At 39.3% G+C, this 15,928-nt stretch overlaps 1 long non-coding RNA gene across 3 annotated transcripts in view; it reads left to right on the forward strand.

The window, feature by feature from the left end:
- The window catches only part of LOC144297363 (uncharacterized), a 49,549-nt gene extending 33,934 nt beyond the window's left edge, over nucleotides 1-15,615 (forward strand). The window contains exons 4-7 of one of the 3 annotated variants that reach the window (XR_013364387.1): nucleotides 8,680-8,727; nucleotides 9,231-9,295; nucleotides 13,682-13,750; nucleotides 14,395-15,614. This is a non-coding gene — a long non-coding RNA (uncharacterized LOC144297363). Of the gene's footprint in view, nucleotides 1-8,679; nucleotides 8,728-9,230; nucleotides 9,296-13,681; nucleotides 13,751-14,394 lie in introns of all 3 variants that reach the window. The other 2 variants (XR_013364389.1, XR_013364388.1) reach the window with 2 other exon arrangements.
- Nucleotides 15,616-15,928: the final 313 nt, after the last annotated feature.

A 15,928-nucleotide genomic window follows, 5' to 3' on the forward strand; every position in this document is an offset into this window, starting at 1 on the left:
CAGCCACAATAATCTCATTAGCATACAAAAGGCATTGCTATCACCCTGGAGAATCCAAGGGTCTTAGAAGCTCTTGTGTCAGGAACCAAGGACTAAGACCAAATATTAAAACAAAAGGTGTTCCTATCATCCTCTCGCTCACGAAATTAGAAGCATTTTAGGATCTTGTCTGGAATTGAGATGAAGATGAAATACATATTTTTAATTATATCACTATATCATCACATGTGTTGGAGACAGGACAGTTACAAGCAGCTTTGGTGCTGTAAGAACATAGAGGGAGAAAATCTTAATTAAGAAACTGATGGCATTAGAGGCACTGACCAACAAGTGGGGAAGTGTTCGTTTGTCCAGGGCCCTCAAATAGCATCGTAAGACACATGAGATGGTACTGTCAGCCTTAGGCTTATAGAGTGAGTGAGAAGAGAGCGCCAGCGGCCAGGGAGTGCTTTTAAACTGGTGCAGGGCATGCAACCGTCATGTCCAGCCTGCCGTGAGATTTTTTTCCTCCATCCTTTTTTTTTCTCCTGGTCTAGTCCCGGGCTCCTGTATTTCTAGGAAGCCTGATCCAAAAATGATGGACATTCTAGTTGGTTCCTGCCTGAGGCTCAGGCCTGTGCAGTGGCTCTGGCTAGTTCCTGTTCCTTTGCTGTAGCAGGAATCAGGCTGTGATCAGTTCTGGGATGCAGTCCAGAGCTGGCTACAACCCCAAGCCTCGCCTGGCTGGACAGCTCGGTCTACACATCACTTGTCACGTCTTCCCCCCTCAGTTCCTCACACTTTGCCAGTGGGTGCCTGAGTCCTGAGACTCCATCAGTGAGCCATGTGGCACCAGGATAGCTCCAGCTTTTGCTACTTCCCAGGGTACAGAATGACCCTCCACCCACTGGCTTGAGTCACTTTCATGTCTTGCCAGCCCAGGCTCCCAGCGCATTCTAACAGCCCAAGTCAAATTTTGAAATTTTTGCTTCAAGAACTTAAGTCTTGGGGCAGCCCTGGGGGCTCCGGGGTTTAGTGCTGCCTTCGGCCCAGGGTGTGATCCTCCCTACATGGAGTCTGTTTCTCCCTCTGCCTCTCTCTCTCTCTGTGTCTCTCATGAATAAATAAATAAAATCTTAAAAAAAAAAAAAAAAAGAACTTAAGTCTTTTACCTTTTGTAACAAGGCCTTATCTGTTCCTTAACAAAGTGGTGTTCTCTTTAAAGGATATTTGTTTGTTTTTTTTTAGAATTTTATGTATAAAAAGTAAATGTAAAAAATATATTATGAAACATATTAACAAAAGGAACATCTTTGAACACACTGCCTCACCCAAGAATTAGAACATGATTAATATGGTTGCATCTGCCTACCTCCCACTATCCTGAATTTTGTGTTTATTATTGCCTTGTCTTTAAGAGTAGCTTTATCAATATGTGTGTATCCACAAACTTAATATTTACTTTTCCTTATTTTCAAACCTTTTGAAAATGGAGTCATAATGTATGTACATAGTTTTGTGTTATAAATAATATTGTTGTTCATAAAAGAAAATGGTGTTTGGAGTGATTATGCCAATTTACAATCCTACAAGCAGTATATACAAGTCCACATTGGTCTACATTATAACAACCACTTAGTAATAGCAGACTTAAATTTTTGTCAAACTAGTTAATGTAAAAGGGGATTTTATTAGCTCATTTCTTTAATTATCAATAAAGCTGAGCATCTTTTCCATTCATCAGTTGGGTTTTCTTTTCCTTGGAACACCTAATTTTTATCTTTTGGCCATTGTGCAACTGGGTTATTTATCTTAATGATTTTAGAAGGTCTTTATATTCTGGGTACTGGATCTATATTGGTTATACGCTTTACAGATATTTTCTCCTAGTTTCTATCTCGTTTTTTGATAAACAAAATTTTTGAATTTTAATATAGCTAAATACATCAATTGTCTTATGATTAGTATTTTTACATGCTTAATAGATCTACTCTGAAAAATTTAAAGTTTCATCTTTCATATTTAATCTATTGGGAATTGATTATTAAGTATGGTGTGAGATAGGAATCCAATTTCATTTTCTCTTCCATATCCATAACTGATTATTTCAATACTCATTGAAAGGTCCAACTTCATCCAATTGATCTAGGATGTAACCTTTGTCAAATATGAAATTTCTATATATCTGTGAGTCTGTTTCTTGGCTCTTGACAGAAGTATTCTGATCAATTTGTCTGTACCCACATTAACACCATTCAGTCTAACATGCTATTGATTTATAACGAGTCTTTATATCATGTAGTGTAAGCTCTCTCATTCCATTCTTTTTCTTAAGGAGTATGTTGATTATTTTTGGCCCATTGCAGTCTATTGATCAATCAATAGATAGATCCGCATGTTCAGGTTCTCAAAAAGCTTATTGAGATTTTGACTGGCATTGTATTGGGTCTACATCTCAACTGGGGAGAACTAATATTGTTGTGATATTGAATCTAAATATTCATGATAGAACTCAAATTATTTAAGTCTTAATTAATGTCTTCTAGTAATATTTAGTTATTTTTCCCTACATGTATCAAATATCTTTTGTTTAATCGGTTACTATGTTTTTATAGTCCTGAATTATGTTAAATGAGTTTCTTTTTTTACAACTGTGTTTTCTGTTGCTAGTGTATATAAATGCAGTAGATTTTCAAATATTGATCTCATATTTGGTTGCCTTGCAAAGGATTTGTAATATTTTGTCTGTAGATACTTTTGAGACAATTACATCGTATGTGATTAATGATAGGATTGTTTCTTTATTTTTGCTTTTGATGACTTGAATTTACTTTGCTTGTTTTGTTGCATTGGCCAGGATTTCCAGTATAGTTTATTTATTTATTTAAAATACTTATTTATTTATTTTTTTTTATTCATGAGAGACATAGAGAGAGAGGCAGAGACATAGACAGAGGGAGAAGCAGGCTCCCTGCGGGGAGCCCAGTGCTGGACTCAATCCCAGGACCCAGGGATCGCGACCTGAGCCGAAGGCAGATGCCCAACCACTGAGCCACCCAGGCATTTCCCCAGTGTAGTTTAAACAGAAGCAGTTAAGAATGGGCATTCTATCTTGTTTGTTATTTTCAAGGGGATGATTTTATAATTCTTATATATTTTTATCAGAATGATGAGGTTTCTGTTACTCTTCATTTAAGGTATTTCCTTCTATTTCCAGATTGCTGAGTAAATTTGCCAAATGCTTTTTCTGCATCAATGGAGATGCTCATCTTAATTAATTCATTATTTTATATTGAGATATAATTAACATACAACGTTATGTATTGTTTCAGGTATACAAAATAAATGATTTAATATATATATATACATATATATATATATATATATGTTGTGAAATGATTACCACAATAAGCCTAGTTAACATCTGTCACCATACATAATTACAGAATTTTTATTATTTTCATCCTTTAGTTTGCTAGTGTTGTGTGTCATAATAATGGATTTTTAAAATACTAAACCACCCCTAAATTTCTGGAATAAGTAAAACTTGGTCATACTATATTATCTTTTTTATATACTATTGGATTCAGTTGCTAATGTTTTGTTTAGGACTTTTTACATTTACTTTTTACTCTATGTTCATGAGTAATCTGGCCAGTGATTTTCTTTTCTCATTTTTCATTTCTCATGTCTGGTGTTGGTATCAAGGTCATATTATGGAGGTCCTCATGGAGGAGTTGACTGATGATTCTCTAACAGTGATTGAGTCATATTATTATGGTCCTCATGGAGGAGTTGACTGATGATTCTCTAATAGTGATTGAGTCTTTCTTGAACAGAGCACCAACTTTTAGTTGGCCACATAACTAAATATTTTATTTCCTAGCTTCCCTTATAGTCCCGTATATGATTAAATTTTGGCACTATCTCTTTTATTGACACCATAGTAAGTCACTTCTCTATAGCGTCGACCACTGGGATTTGTGTCCTGCGTTGAGAAATAGGTCCTTGAGGGCATTTGTTTCTAATAGTGACTAGTTTCATTAAAACTAAAAATGTGATATGGCATATAGACTTCTTAATGTGTATTTTTCTACATTGGGGTAGGATTAGAGAAATGTCTTCATTGCTTCTTGAGTTACATTTGCAGCTTCCCTAGATACATTAACATAGTGGGAAAAAAATATCAGGTTTTGAAGTCACTAAACTAGCAACTATTCACATGAAAGGATGTCAATTATGAAACATTTTTTTTCAGCTTTTACAGATATCTTTCAAGACTTTTTCTTTGACGGCAAGAAAGTTTGCTTCTAAATATATGAACTGATGCAACTTTTGTATTAAACTAATAGTAATAATAATAACTAATAAATGGATTAACATGGATTGCATCATAACAGACTGAACTTTACTTTTTTCATGATGATTTCTTCTTTGATCCATGAGTTGGTAGTGTGCTTAAATTTTTCCAAGCATATGGAAATTTAAAAATAATTATATTTTGTTATTTACTTCCAATTAATTGTATTATGCTGAGAAACACCTTGATATTGATTCTTCAAAATTTGTTGAGACTTGTTTTGTAGTTTAGTACTTGGTCAATTGTTGTTAATGTTCTAAATGTGTCATCCCTAATTGTTGGGTATAGAATTCAGTATACATCTGATAAATCAAACTTATTGATTGTATTGTTCAAATTTCTTTTTTTTCCTAATTTTTTGTCTTTTTGATCTAACAGAAACAGAGAGAGGTATGTTGACATCTCTCCATGATAAAGAATTTGTCAATCTCTCCCTGAGTTCTATTAATTTTGTATTTTATATATTTTGGGCCTATTTAATGGTTTATTTTACTAGGTTAATAATAATCATATCTTCTTAATAAATTGAGCTTTTTATAATTATTTAATCTCATTCTCTATCTGTAATAATGCTTTTTTTTTTCAAAAGTTCATTTTGTCTGATATTAATACAGCCACCCCAACCTCAAATATTTCCATGTCCATAGTTTTAGGTATGTCTCTCATAAACATCATAGAATTATATGGTATCCAGCTTCCAAGATAGACCTCTTATGAGTCTTGTCCCCCACTGTTCACATCCCTTGTATAGTCTACTCCACTGAATGGGGCTGACCTGTGTAACTGATAAGATATTATGGAAATAACAAAGTTTGACTGTCAATGTTAGGCCATAAAAGACAATGTGTCTTTCATTTTGCTTTCTCTTGGATCACTTGCACTGGAGAAAGCCAATCATCATATCATGAGGACATTTCATCATCCCTATGGAGAGGTTAACACAACAAGACACTGGGACCTTCAGACAACAAACAGTATTCAACTTACTAGCCTTGTGGGTGAGCCATCTGGAAAGCAGACTCTCCAGCATCTGAGAGACCCTGAGCTAGAACCCCTGAGAGAAGCTAGCTGAATGCAAAGAAATATTTCTCAGCATCCAAAAAAATATGGTCTCTTGTTTTATTGAAACTCAGCACCCCCCCCACCCCCCCGAGAGAAAGAGAGCATGGGGGTTAGGGGCAGAGGGAAAGAGAGAATCTTAAACAGGCTCCATGCCCGGTACAGACCTTGATGGAGGCCTCGATCTCACAACCTTGATATCATGACCTGGCCTGAAACTGATGCAACTTTTGTATTAAACTAATAGTAATAATAATAACTAATAAATGGATTAACATGGATTGCATCATAACAGACTGAACTTTACTTTTTTCATGATGATTTCTTCTTTGATCCATGAGTTGGTAGTGTGCTTAAATTTTTCCAAGCTCACTTGGAAAAATTGCTCCTTTCCAGCTGATTTTTCCCTTATGAGAATGTGGCCCGGTGATGTAAAACCTGCCAGTCTTCCATTCCAACTGACACTAGAAATCCACATTTTAGTGTAAAAGATCCTGAATTTTTAACATTGGCCAAAAATTTAGAAACACACATGGAAATGAAACACACAGAATCATATGCACACGTGTCTGACTACTTTGGGAAAAGTTAGGGCCAAGAAGGTTAATCACTTTCTCAGGGCTGGGTACTGAGCAGGTGGAGACTCTGTGGCTTCTTTCATTTCAGAAATTCTGTGATTAAGTATAAGCAGTTATTCATTCAAATCAAGGATGTGGTTTGATCCCACTGTCTGCTTGCTACAAGGGCAGTATCCTAAATGTCTGTGGTCTTTGCTTTGAGCAAGAGGCTCCATCCTCCTTGAATGACTTGGGTGTTTGTGTGTGTGGTGGGGGCGGGGGAGGTTGCAGCTTGTTCAAGGCCCACAGTTGAGGATACATCAAGTTGTTTACACAAATATAGCAGGTAATTTAGTTTCACAGAAAGAGAGAAGTCAAAAACTTAGGACAGAAGGAAGAGTTTGAGGAAGTAAAAAGAGACCTGTTTTTTTTTTTTTTTTTCTCTCTCTCTAAATCAACAAATGCTTTGTAGTATGGGAGAAGCCCTTTGTATAGGTAATGATTGTGTTCCAGGAAACCTCAAAGGCAAGTTCCCAGGGTTCAGGAATGTGTGGGTAAAAGCCTCCTATGAGAGGGCATGGCCTGGTCTGGAGAGGCATGTTCTGTGTCTCCAAGAGAATGCTAGGACATGTAGACTAAATGAATTAAAAGCAGGAATTGCTTGGTCCGGTCAAATCATCTCATCCCAAAGCTCTTTCCCATCAATGAAGTCTGAGCTGAGAGGATTCCAGCCTGTTTCACAATAAACCAGGGAGGGCTCAGCCAGACATTCTGGGTCCCTTCAGCTCTGTCCAGATGCCAGCGCCAGTTGGGAGAGTCTGAGCGAAAATGCCCATCCCTGAGATCCTCATCCTTACCTGATGCCTTTGCTTTTGGATTTGAGGGCTGAGCCATGAAGAAGTCTCAGCTTGGACTAAGCAGAGGGGAAGGCAGTGATGGTGTAGGGCAGAGAGCACTGGACCAAGAGTCAGAGGGAAAGGAGTGGACATGGGCTTTTCCACTTCCTCACCGTGTAGCTGGTGGCAAGTCACTTTACTGAGAATTTACTTCCTCATCTGCAAATTGGGAACAGTATTGCCTGTTTTCTAACTCGTGGTGGTGGTATAAGGCTCTGAGGAGGTCATGCTGTGAAAGTGCTCTGAAAACCAAAAAGGACCACAGAAAGGATTCACATTACATCCAGCACATTTGTACCCCTCCAGACCTTTTGCCTACCATGTTTCCCCTTGTGTTCTGTGTTCCAGCCATGCAAACTGTCTTTCAGTTTCTTTGTAGGAAGCTCCCCCCTGTCACTGGGCCTTTGCACATTCTGGTTCCATGGCCCAAAGAGCTCCTTTGCTTGGTTTTACTCCTACTCAACCTACAGCTCAGCTCAATTTGCAAACACTCTACCCTCTGCCCCCATCAGTTTAGGTTGGGATTCTCTATTACAGGTGTGCCTCCATCACCACTATCTTACCAACACAACTCTTACCACTGTTTATAGTCCTAATTTGTTTAGATTCATGTCAATCTTTTTCCTAGACCATAAGGTCCATGAGGTCAGAGAATGACATGTTTTTGCTCATCTTTGTCTTCACAGAGCCTCACCCAGAAACCAAATAAATATTAGTGATTGTGGAGTAGGGTTCAGGAGGGTAGGTTAGCAGGGATTTTGGGTTTAGGTGCCAGGGTTAGGATCCTCAAACAAGGAGAAACCAGTAGTAAGGGCTGTTTCCTCTTAACAGCCTGAATAAGCTCTATGTTTGCACCTTTTCTTCCCCTCCCTTTGAGCCAAGCTGTGCCTCACTTTGTGATGTCCTATTGATGTCCATATATATTCTATACATCAAATTATGGCAACTAATTTATTAACGATAAGGTAGAGGATGCCTCTGTGTCCATCAGGAGAGGTAAGTAGATCTGGGTCCACAGAACAGCCAGCCAGAGCAAGAAGTGGGTTTCGGAACAAGGAGCCCAAGATGCTGCTCTGTCTGGAACACTGCTCGGGAGACTTGAATTATTAATAAAAATTCTAGGAAGCCTGCTAGCTTTTCAGGAACTTTTATCCAATTAAGGGAAGATTAATTCCAAGTATGCTTTCAAGCACCATAACTTTTTTTTTCATTTTGAAAACCTCATATTGATGTACAATATTCATAAAGAAAATCCACAGATTATAAGTACACAGTTCAGTACTTTATCACAAACTAGACACTTTGTGTCATCATCAGCATCTAGGTTAAGAAATTGAACATCACCAGCCCTCCAGAAAGTCCCCTCATCCTGCCTTCCAGTCACTACCCGCTCCTCCAAGGGGAACCACTCTCCTAACTTCTGACAGCCTAGACTAGTTCTGCCAGTGTTTGTATTCTATGTAAATGGAATATCCAGTGAGTACTTTATTGAACCTGGGTCTTTTCATTCAACATTAGAGTTGTGAAATTCATCTACACTGTAGGGTGTGGTTGGAAATCATTTTCACTGCTATATAATAACCCCTTGTGTGAACAAAACACAATGTATTTATCTGTTCTACTGTTGATGGACATCTGGGTTGTTTCCAGTTTGGGGTTATTACCAACAGAAGCATTGATAGGTTTGATTTGTTGTAAAGAGGTATTAAAAAGTAAATCAAGCAATTTTTCACTGTGCTTTATTTTTTAGTTTTTTTTTTTTCCAAAATCATTTTTTTTAGGGAAGTGAGAATCTAGGTGAATAAAGAGCCCTATCCTTTTTCCTCAGAATTCACAGATGACTTCGCCTTCCTCCTCTCATCTGCAACGTTACTTGGTAAGCTGAATTCTCACTAACTTTCTGTGTTTTCTTTTCCCTTGCTCCCTTTTTTAACACTAAAAAAGTAAAGATCATTGTATGTATTTATGTATTTATAGATTTTATGTATTTATTCATGAGAGACATACAGAGAGAGGCAGAGACACAGGCAGAGGGAGAAGCAAACTCCCTGTGGGGAGCCCGATGTGGGACTTGATCTCAGGATCCTGGGATCACGCCCTGATCTGAAGGCAGATGCTGAACCACTGAGCCACCTAGGTGCTCCAATATGGAGAAATTTAAATAAGAAAATGACAACCTCTTGCCACCCAGAGATAACTGCAAATGTATTAGCATATTTTTTAAAAAAGACTTTATCCCTAAGCAATCTCCACACCCAATGTGGGGCTCAAACTCATGAACCCAAGGTCAAGAGTTTCAGTAGATCAGTTGCTCTACTGACTAAGCCAGTCAGGGGCTCCATGTTAGGATATTTCTTTACAGTGTTTTCTTCTCCATAGATTTTACATGGTTGAGATTATACGGAATATGCACATTCATATCTCCTTTCACTTGACTTTAGTCTGTAAGTATCTTGCTATGTCATTTATAACTATTCTTCAATACTGTTTTTCCTGGCTACGTGATAATTCATCCCATGTGTGTGCCAAAAGTTATTCAACTAATCTCCTAAACTGGGACATGTAGGATGATTACAATTTTATTTTGACAATTAGAAACAATGCTGCAGTGACTATCTGAGATGGAGATCTCTTTCCTCATTGTAGGTAGTTTCCTTAAATTAATTCCTAGAAGTGGAGTTAACTGGATCAGGAGTATGAACATGTTACAGGAGTCTGGTACATCATGTGTTGCCAAGTTGCCATTTCTACACTCCTACTAGCTTTACAAGCTGAAAGCATGAAAGAACACATTTCATTGCATCTGCATCCACTTTGAATATTGCTTAATACGGAGTATCTTCATATTGTTTGGTTTTAAGTATTTAAAAATGTCTCTTTCTCTCTCTTATTCTTTTCTTAAGTAGGCTCTATGCCCAGTGTGGAGGCCAATGTGGGGCTTGAACTCACGACCCTGAGACCATGACCTGAGCTGAAATCAAGAGTTGGATTCTTGACCAATTGAGCTACCCTGATGCCCCTAGATCAAACTTATGTAGTGTTTTTTAAAAAACAATTTTAATTTTTAACTTTTATTTTGAGAAGATTATAGATTCGTATGTAATTGTAAGGAATAATATGGAGAGATCCATTGTATCCTTTGCAATTTCCCTTGGTGGTAACATCTTGCAAAACTATAGTAGAATATTAGCTCCAGGAAACTGAAGTGGATATGATTCGCCCATTTTTTTCAGACTTTACTAATTTTACTTGTATTCATTTGTGTGTGTGTGTGTGTGTGTGTGTGTGTGTATGTGTGTATTTAGTTCTGTATAGTTATATTATGTGTAGGTTTGTGTCTCCACCATCATGTCATTGTAAGGCCATCACAACAAAAATCTGTCTCATTGCTCTTTGAACCACAGGCACCTCCCTTATGTACCCCCTTCCACACTTCTCTTCTGCCCCTAATCCTCTGTTTCTGTTATTCATATAAATGGAATTACATAGTGTGTCAACTTTTGGGGTTGACTTTTTTCACTTACATGTTGTGTATATATCAATAGTTTGTTCTTCCTTATTGCTGAGCAGTGTTTCATGTATGGATGGACCACCATGTGTTTATTAACCCAATGAAGGACATCTGGATTGTTTCCAGTTTTTGTCTATTATAAATAAAGCTGTTGGAACATTCATGTCTAGAACTTAGTGTGAACCTGTTTCCATTTCTCCTGCATAAATGCCTAAGAGGGCAATTAGTGTGTTTAACATCTGTTTAAAAAATTTTTTCCATTTTACCAGTTTGATCTACTTGACCTGTAGATAATTGAGAAAGACTCTGAGCTTGACATAGTGACTTATGTATTTTTGAAGATATTTTATAAGATGCATACAGGTTTAGAATTGGTATAATTTTCTGCCTGTCAAGTGAGAACTTCAGGGCCTGGGATAGTGGTTCTGGGTTCAAGAATCCTCCTGTACTGCTAGAACCAGAAACTCCACCGGATGCAGTGCTTCAAGACTCTGAAACTCTATGGAAATAATAATGTCATGTCATAGTTACCAAGAACACAAGAAGATTAGTCTGAATTGATGCCATTTTTTTGACCTTGTGCTGTAAGCACGTCATCACCATCACAATGTCTATGGAGGAAGGAAGTGAGCATACTATTTTGCCCACAGAAACCCTAGGAAAAAGGAAGTAGAGGAGGATGCCTTCCCTTCAGGTGCTGGCAGTTTATGCTGAGAGCTGGGAGCCTGGCTTGAAAAATCTGGTGTGTTTGTTTGTTTGGAGTGGACTGCTGAGAAAGTTCTCTTACCTGAGGAGTTTGCATGGCAGAAGAGATGCTCCAAATATCAAAGAAAAGGTGAATATGAGCCCTGATAGGAAGTCTTTCCTCTCTTGAGGTTCTTTTGCATTTGTATCAGTTACACTCTAGAGAATTTACTTTGCAAGCAGGCAGAGGTAGACTCATGTATCCCCCCACCTCTGGATAGCATTGCCTGAAGTTCCTCCAACAGCCACAGCTTCCCATGTGTTATTCTCTCTCTCTCTCTCTTTTAAGATTTTATTTATTTATGAGAGACACACAGAGAGAGAGAGAGGCAGAGACATAGGCAGAGGGAGAGTTAGGCTTCCTGTGGGGAGCCTGATACAGGACTCGATCCCAGGACCCCAGGATCACGACCTGAGCCAAAGGCAGATGCTCAACCACTGAGCCACCCAGGCGTCCCTCATGTGTGCTATTCTCTATTTGCATTGGTTCATCTTTCAGGGATTACTCTTCCTGGAGCCTCATAGCCCTTGTTGTCCTCTCAACACTAATTGGGCAAGGCTGCCTTGAGACACATCTCATGAGAGCAGGGCTGTACAGCCTGTGGTCTCTGCCCAAGTTTCATATTGCTGTTGTAACAAATCGTCACAAACTTAGTGGCTTAAAATAACACTTTTTTTTTTTTTAAATAGTTCTGGAAGTCAGAAGTCTGAGGTGGGTCAAACTCAAGGAGACAGCAGAGCTGTGTTCTTTCTATAGTTTCTAGGGGAGAATCTGTTCCTTGCCTTGTCTGGCTTCCAGAGTCTACCTACTTTCCTTGGCTTGCATCCCCCTACCACTCCAAACTCTTTCTGTGATCACATCTCCTTCCCTGACTCTGACCCTATTGGGTTCTCGAGTAAGAACCTTTTCCATTAGATTGGGCTCACCAGGCAATCCGGGATAATCTCCCCATCTCAAAACCATAAACTTAATCACATCTGCAAAGTCCTTTTTGCCATGTAAGGTGACATTCACAGGTTTGGGGGATTAGGATGAGGACACCTTTGGGCCATTACTCTACTGCTCTGGCTGTATCTGCTCAAGCCCTGTGGCCCCCTTTTGGCTCTCACTGTGGATCTTCTGGAAGAGTCCATTGGCCACCTTACAGGTCTGTTTATCTGGCTTCTCTAAAATCCATGTCCACTGCAGCTCCTGTGTCTCACCCAGAGGTTACTGGATAAACACAAACCTCTGACCCTGGCTCAAGGTTCTCGACAGATTGTCTTCCCACTTTTTCTTGGCTTATCTCCTCCTAGTCTCCTTTACTTGCTCGAATTACCAGCCTATTTAGCAATTTATTTATTTTAACATGCACAGAACTTTCCTGCTTCTGTGCTTTTATTTCTTCCTGTGCATCTGAAATCCCCATTTACCTCATTTCCATCTATCAACGTCTTGTTTGGCCTTATCATCAAAGACCTTAAAATGTAGATGACCACTGACCAGAAATTCCATGGGAATCTCATACAATGGAAATAGTCCTGAGGCTTATGCATAGATACAGGTTCAAAGTTGCTCACTGCAGCATTGTTAATAAAAAGAAAAAGCTGAACCAACCTAAATAGATATCCAACAATATGGAATTGGTTACATAAATTGTGGAAGTGAAGTGAAACACTATTCAGGGAACAAAAACAAAAACAAAACACCCCAAAATGTTAATGAGTTGAATATTCGTGAGATATTCAAAAACAAAAAACCAGATTACAAAACTATCTGTATGAAGAGATTTTATTTAACAATTATATGTATATATTTTTCAAAAAGGAAAGTAACATGCTAAACTCTTTTTTTTTTTCTTAAAGATTTTATTTGTTTGTTCATGAGAGACACAGAGAGAGAGGCACAGACATAGGCAGAGGGAGAAGCAGATCCCCTATAGGCAGTTCCTTGAGGGACTCGATCCCTGATCCCCACAACTGATGATCACGGCCTGAGCTGAAGGTGGATGCTCAACTGCTGAACCATCCAGAGTCCCAACAGGCTAAACTCTTGATGATGATTCTGTGTAGTAGGATAATGGACGATTTAAAAAAAAATTAAATTTAAATTCCTTTTAATTATTATATAGTGTATTATTAGTTTCTGAGGTAGAGTTTAGTGATTCATCACTTGCATATGGCACCTAGTGCTCATTACATGCCCTTCTTAATGCCCGTCACCCCGCTGCCCCATCCCTCCACCCCCGCCCCTCCAGTGACCCTCCGTTTGTTTCTTATAGTTAAAAGTCTCTTATGGTTTGTCTCCCTCTCTGTTTTCATCTTATTTTATTTTTCCTTCCTTTCCCCTATGTTCATCTGTTTTGTTTCTTAAATTCCACATATGAGTGAAATTCTATGGTATTTACCTTTCTCTGACTCATTTTGGTTAACATAATACCCTCTAGTTCCATCCGCATCATTGCAAAGGATTATGGACAATTTTTATTTTATCTTTATTTGTCCATTGTTTTTTTTCTACCTTAGCCACATGCTACTTTTATAATAATAAGAAAGTGATTAAAGTTGTTAAAATATCTCTACCTACCCTACCCAGGTCAGTTCAAACTCCATCCCTTCCTGCTAGGGAAGGTGTTGGTCTCCCTTGGCCATCATCCTGGATAAGGTGAGTGCTCTTTCCTTTGGCTCTCCAGCATGGTTTCTAAGCTCTTAGCACACTTCCTATATTTTTATTTAAGAAATTGCTACAGGGCAACCTCTGGGAGTTGTGGTATAAATTCTATTGCTGTGGTATAAAGCCTCAGGGCTGCTCTTTGTCCTAGGGAGCACTGCTGGAGAGAGAGCACTCCCGGAGAGGGATACTCGTGCATCCCATATACCACACCCCCTCGCACACAGCCATGACGCGAGGCAGGGTGACTGGAGCTAGTGATTTGGAGGGTCACTTTTGTTAAGGGTTATGCTCCTGTGTTTGGAGGTAGGGTGGAGTCTTGGAAGGCAGGCTGCTTTCCAAATTCCATTCCTGTTCTCATGGAACTGATGGTCTGATTAGCGAGATAAGGCACCAACAAATCACACTTTATAAAAAAAAAATACAAAAATTGCCAACAGATATCTCGTGAACAGTATGAGGGCAGAGGAAGGAGAGGTCACACAGTCATGGCAGAGAGACATGCTCTGGGCTGTGGAAACATTAGGCCAATGTGGTTAGAACCCTGGACTGTATATGAAGGTATCTCAAACATATAACTGAGGACTGTCGGCTTAGGTCTAAAGCTCTCATTTAATTTTTCTTTCTTTTTTTTTTAGATTTTATTTACTTATTCATGAGAGACATAGAGAGAAGCAGAGACAGGAGAAGTCTCTATGCAAGGAGCCCAATATAGGACTTGGTCCCAAGACTCCAGGATTACGCCCTGAGCCGAAGGCAGACGCTCAACCACAGAGTCACCCAGGCATCCCTTTCATTTCAAATAGTGTACTTTTATACAGGAGGAATTTTTAGAATCCTTGTGTATAAAAGCACAATTTATCGAATTTATAGGATCCCAGGAAAATCCACAGCCTCATTGGAAATATTAACTCAGAAAAGCCAGACAATTTTTAAATTTATTAACTGATCAATTGCATTTAATATGTAAAATACCTAGTAAAATCATAGGGCTTGTACTGTCACATGTAAAACTTGGTGGCATGGCCTCTGACTTGGGATTTCCTTAGGTAATGGTCCTTGTAGTGAATGGCCCAATTCTAGGGATGCTATGTGGAGTCAGGGGTTGGGGGGCAGCCCCCAGTGTTCTCCTCGCTCTGGCGGCCTCTCCCCCCATGCCAGGGCGGTTTATACAGCCCTCCGTGGGGCAGATCAGGAGTCCCTGCTGCATTCAACTATGCTCCCCCTGGGTTGGAGAAAATAGTCTTTAGTGTTCCAGTCGAGAGTGTCATAAAATAGACATTCCAGTGTCATTTTAGAAATAGGCGGTGCTGAGTGTCCTATCAGTTATGGCCACAGAATGCCAGATGAGTGCATGACCCTGGTCTGATGTGACTGTCCTGTTGCAGAGCAATCCTGTGACTTTCCTTGTGTAATTTCCTTTGGCCAGAGTGGTGAGTGCTTTCTTTTTTAACCTCTGTGCTAACAAATGGGAGAGCAGCTCAGAACTTCCTCAGATACTGAGTAACGCTCTGCAGTTTCAGCTCTGAAGCTACTTTTTAATATTATATGCAAATTAAACACCATGGGAGTTCAACAAACATTTATGGAGTGCTTACTATGTGCCATGCTCCGTGCCTAGCACTCTAGGAGACACCAGGATGAGTTAGGCATGGTCCTTGTTCTAGGAGAGCGAAGACTGGAGAAGATAAGGCTTGAAGATGAACGTGCACGACAAGATGAGTCCCACTGGAAATGTCAAGGGGCTCAAAGGCAGGAAAGTGGTTTCTAGTTGGGAAAGTGGGGGATGAGGGAGTGAGGAAAGGTAAATCAGTTCCTGGAAGAGTTACAGGTGTAGCCAAAGAAACAAGGACTTTGCATCAGCTGGAAGTGGGTTCAGATGCCCCAAGCAGCGTGATCCTTTGCAAGTTACTTAGCATCCTCTTTGGTAGGAGGAGTGGTTTATAGGAGTGTATGGTGCTCCCCAAAAGGTATGTCCACATTCTCACTCCTTGAACCTGTGAATGCGACCTTATTTGGGAAAAGGGTCAGAGCTCCAGGCTGGCTCAGTCGATAGAGAATGTGACTCTTGATCTCGGGGTTGTGGGTTCAAGCCCCACACTGTGTGTAGCGATAGCTTAAAAATAAAAATCTTAAAAAAAAAAAGAAAAGAAAAAAAAAGAGAAAGATATC

This window comes from Canis aureus, chromosome 25, assembly GCF_053574225.1.
Source record: "Canis aureus isolate CA01 chromosome 25, VMU_Caureus_v.1.0, whole genome shotgun sequence".
Lineage (NCBI taxonomy): Eukaryota > Metazoa > Chordata > Mammalia > Carnivora > Canidae > Canis > Canis aureus.